Genomic DNA, 5,095 nt, shown 5'->3' with positions numbered 1-5,095 from the left:
CGGGCAGGGGCGCGGCCGGGATCGCGGGCGCCGCGCCGGGGAGGTGCGTGGGGCCGGGGCCTGGGCAGCCCGGGGTCCCGGGCGTCACGCGGTCGGGGCGTCCCGCGGGCCAGAAGCGTGCCCCGCGTCCCAGAGTTCTGGCGTGCGGGCGGGCTCCAGTGGGGTCAGGGCGTCCGGGGGCTCAAGGAGCCGGCTGCCCGAGTGGGGTCCCAGTGGCCCCGGCGGCCTTCGGGTCCTAAGAAGTTGGAGGGGATGGGGGACGGTGCTCCCCCGGGCATGGCCGTGAAGTGTGCAGGGGATTACAGGGCGTGCGTATGCTGTACTGGGGGGGTGGTGTTGAACACAGACCCCTGGGAAATACGATTTGTAAACACATGACGTTCAAGGGGCTCCAGGGGAAGCTCAGACTTGGGGTGTGTGTAGGGGGTGGTGGTGGAAGGCAGGTGAGATGTGTGTCCTGGGGTTCAGAGAGTAGGATATCAAAGCTGTGGACCTAGGGAGGTCGGGTTTGGGAATATAGGGGAAATAGAGTCAGGAGAGTCAGAGAGAGCATATGGTAGAGAGAGGTGGGAATGTGGCTGAAGAATGGGGTTGGGGGGGCTAGGGACTTGGTGCCCAGAGGAGGAAGGGGTCTGAGGGACCCACTGAGTAGGAGCCTGGTGCTTGGAGTTAGTCTATGGCCCCGCTGACTGAATTGGTTCTTGTACCCAATTGGATCAAAATTGCATCCAAAATCCCATTTCAGAGCGCAGCTCCACGTGGCCTTATTTGTTTTGGAAGCAAGTATCGTTAATATTTGCTGGTCTCTTAGTACCCGCCAAAACTGTGGGCACCAATGGACTGTTGAGGGCAGAGGTTTTGTGTTATTTCATCCTGGGCAGCTTGAGGCTGGATGAGCAAATGTTGGCCGAACAAATGAATGAATGAAAGAATGAATGAAAGACACTGCTCTAAGAAAGGATGTGGCACTATTTTCGACCTTCTAACCTCGAACTACTCAGAAATGGAGAGGGATGTCAAGTGTCTTGTTCAAGAGTGGTTTATGATTGTGTCTTTTATGGTATTAGTGCCTTGAAATAAGAACTTGGTTTTGCACACTCTCAGCTTTGGTACCTTGCTTTGGGCAGAGGTTTCCCAGGTGGATGCAGGTGCCATGACTGTCCTAGGGGCGGAGGAAGCATAGACCTACCTGGGCTCAGCTCGGTGGAAAATGTGGACTCTTCTCGAAGTAAGCATTCAAGGAAAATGGTGTTCAGTCCCATGGGCCCTGATGGCAGCTTAACCTTGCCCTTCCTGTAAGGCTCACCAGCTTGTCCTCTTGCTTCTCTTCTCCTTACCTGCGGCATTTTCTCATTTCTTCTTGGAGTTGGACAGTCCTGGGCCTACTTTGTCACTTCCCAGCTGTGTAGGCATAAAATACCTTCGGGGCAGGTAGATGTTAGGGTTAAATGGGTTCATTTGTGAGGCTCTTGGTTCTTTCCTTCAGAACCCGCTTGTTTTCTGCTTTATTTACTCATTCATCCAGCCAATATTTGCGTGCTCACCTGTGCCAAGAATAGAACGAGAGATGAGCAGCACTGACCAAGCCCCGACCCTCATGTACTAAACCTCTTCTGAGGAGACAGGCAATGGCAAATACAGAAATCAATAAGTGGGAGCTTCAGATAGTGAGAAGTGATTTGAAGAAAACAGAGGTAATTTGAACAAGAGTGATGAGTAGGGGAGGAGAGGCGACTCACACTGTGGTGGTCTCCTGGAATAAGAGGGTAGATGGGCTTTTGGTGGTATAGGTCCATCTTACCTTCACAGCCCCACAAGACTTGGCTCCCTTCCCAGGGCCTGGTCCCTGGGGCCTGAGCCTCAGTCATTATGGGGCTTTTGGGGGAGCAGCTTGTGTGGGGCACTGTGGTCCATGGGTCTGTGTGCAGGTTTGGTTTTGGGAAGCTCATGAGAGATAGATTCTGCCCTAGAACCCCCATGGTTTGTAGCAGTCATTGATGGCAAAAGGTCACCCGGACTTGAAAAGGTCAAAGAGATTGCTCAGGAACATAACAAGAAAGCGAAGAAAAAGATAAAACAAAACCAGAATTATTCTGGCTTTTCTTTGGGGTTCAGAGAAATGTTTGAAGGAGGGTCCTTCCCTTTCTTTGGCTGATGGGGGGTTCCTTAGGCTGGCGGTAGGATTTCCTCCTGGTTTTGAGGGCACCAGCTCCCCCTAGACCCTTTGGGTGAACTGGACCTCATATTCTGGGCAGATTTGGCAAAATCCTTAAGCAAAGCATTTGTTGCTTACAATAAGGAAGGCGAGTTAATGTCATGTTTGTCATAGTAAGATAGTTTGAAGGCGGCCACAGGCAGAAAAGAACACAGTCTTTGGAATTAGGCAGACCATTGCCTGAGCCTAACTCTATGTCCTTGGCCAAATCCCTTAACTACCACTCAGAGATTTAGTCTCCTCATCTCAGAATGGGGAGGAAAAGACTGAGTTTGCAGGGGTTGTTACAAGGATTATAGAAACTAACGATTCCCAGGGCTTGTCAGTCTGACCCGTTAGTATACAGGCCATTCATTCATTCATTCTACAAATATCGAGTACTTGCTACGTGCTAGGCGCTGTTGTAGGCACTGGGGATATACCAGTGAGCAAAACAGACAAAAATGACAAACGTCCCTGCCTTTATGAAGTCCACATTCTAGCGGGAAAGGGGAGGGAGACATAAATAAAAATCACTAAGTAAAATTTATAGGATGCCAGATGGTGGTAATTGGTATCAGAGGGGAATCAAGAGGGGAAAAGGCAGCAGTGCTTTGGGAGTGGGCTGGGGGCGGGGGGCACAAAAGTTACTAGTTTAATATGTATTCAGGGAGGGCCTCACCAGGAAGGCAGCATTTAAGATAGGACTGAGACCGTGGAGGGTATGTCAAGGGCAGAGGCCTGATGAGGGCAGAGCGGTGGTGGGGTCAGATCACTTGGTGCCTTGGAGGTCATGGTTAAGGCTTTGGCTTTTCTCTGAAAGAGGTGGGAGCCAGGGGAGGGGTCTGAGCGGAGGAGTCACCGTTCTCAGGGCTCCTGCTGGCAGAGCCCTCCCTACTCAGCAGCATTTGCTTCTTCTGGGACAGGAGCATAGCAGCCCCTCCCAGTAAGGGCTTGAAATAGTGGATACTTTCAGAGCATGCTGCTGCAGCCTGACTCTTTGGAAATAAATTAGTTTAGACAGTTTGGCCAAGAGGTGAATATGGAAGAAAAGGACAGATGCCAAGCTGGAAAAAGACCCGGGAATCCATTTCCTGCCTCATACTCCACTGTGGGTACCATTTTAATCACTCCCATCTCAAAAACAAACAAACAAACAAACAAAATGTGTGGCAGCTACATGCCAGGCCCCTGTGTGTTCCAGCAAGACAGTGATCACCTAAGTTAAGAAGGGTGGGAGAAAATTCGACTCAAGTCTAGATTCTTGCTGCCTGAAGTGTGGTCAGCGAAGCAGCAGCTTGGGCATCGTGTGGGAGCATGTGAGGAATGCAGATTCTCAGGCCCCACCCCAGAGCTGCAGGGTCAGCACCTGCATCTTAACGAGGCAGCCAGTGGATTTGTGGGCATAGGAAATTCCGAGGTGCCCTGGCTGGAGCTGGAGAATAGCACATCAGCTCCCTTTTGGCTCACAGGTCAGTCCTGGCCTTAGGAGGGCAGTCCCAGCTGCCCTCCTCCCCAGAATGTCATCCTTTAGCCTGCCAATGGTGAGGTTCACTGCTGTGTGAACAAAGTACAGTGGCCTGGCACCTGGGCTTCAATCCAGACTCTACCTGTAGATGGGTGACCCTGAGCCAGTCAGTTACCCTCTCAGAGCTTGTGTTCTTCATTGCCGTGATGGGGTTGATAATTGTCCTCCATTCAGGTGGCTGTGAGGAAGAAATGGGTAGATATATGCAAACCTTGCTACATGCAAAACGCTGGTATTGACTCCCTGCAGCTGACTCAGTGCATCCCTGGACAAGGCAGGCCACGTCCTGTATAGCACCTGGCTGGGACAAAGAGTGGGAGCCCTAGAAATGACACACCTGAGCTTGTGCCTGGTCAAGACTGCCACGTTTTTCAATAACAGAAACAGGCATTTCGGAGCCTGCGTCACCCCCCAACAGACAGCCACTCCCTTCCTGAGGCAGTGTCTGCTTCTCCTTCCTTTCCCTGTCTGTGAATCTTAGGCAAGCTCAGTTACTGAGCTTACTTAGAACACTTAGGCCCCAAATGGTGGTTTCTCTTTTAAGGGATCATCACTGTTCTGATTGGGTATGATTTTGAGACATTTTAATTACCTCTTGGTGATGGGCAGGTAGGGAAATGGTGCCTGAAACAAAGAATATTTCTGGGGCAGAGTTTGGTTACAAAATGTATGTAGACCATTGAGTGGGAGTGAAGTTCTTGCATTTGCCATTAGCTGATATTCCCAATGGCCTTGGTGCCTCCAGCCTGGTGGCATGCCCCTCTGGAGGTGGGCTGAGTTCCTGGACAGCTCCCTGGTCTCAGGCCTCTGGAGTCTTTCCTGCCTGTCTAGGGGCTTCTTTGGAAACAAGGCTGAGGTTTAACCGAGAGCTGCTGTGGGGTGGGAAAGTGGCACTGTTGTTTAGAATGGCTTCTTTGGACGTTCCCAGGGTACTGCAGACTCCTGGGAGTCAGACTGTCCCCAGTGGGGAAGGACAGTGAGACCTTGATGACGCTCCATCCTAGCTTTCCCAGGGCAACCATCCTGCTTTCAAATACTCCGTCCTGTTGTTCTCTGAAGGACACACCTTTGTGGCAGACCATATGTCCTGATTTTTTTTATTCAAAAGAGTCACTTATTTGACACTAACATATTGATAGCTCTTGAGCTAAGCACTGGGGCTCATGGTCTCTGTAGTCAGGACAGAAGGACCATGACCTTGTGGCTGCATACAGTAGGGCCAGGACTGCTCAGCTTTTCTCTGGCCACCTGCTTGGAGGGATTTCAGGTTCTGAGGATTCCTGACATTGATCTGCTTGGTAAGCCAGCCTCTCCAGTGTGTCCTCCCATTACCTGGGCTTCCCCTTCCCTGCCCCGCCCCTGCCCCCACTGGC

The sequence above is a fragment of the Ailuropoda melanoleuca genome, chromosome 14 (assembly GCF_002007445.2).
Source record: "Ailuropoda melanoleuca isolate Jingjing chromosome 14, ASM200744v2, whole genome shotgun sequence".
Taxonomy (NCBI): Eukaryota; Metazoa; Chordata; class Mammalia; order Carnivora; family Ursidae; genus Ailuropoda; species Ailuropoda melanoleuca.
This window is presented reverse-complemented; position numbering follows the sequence as displayed.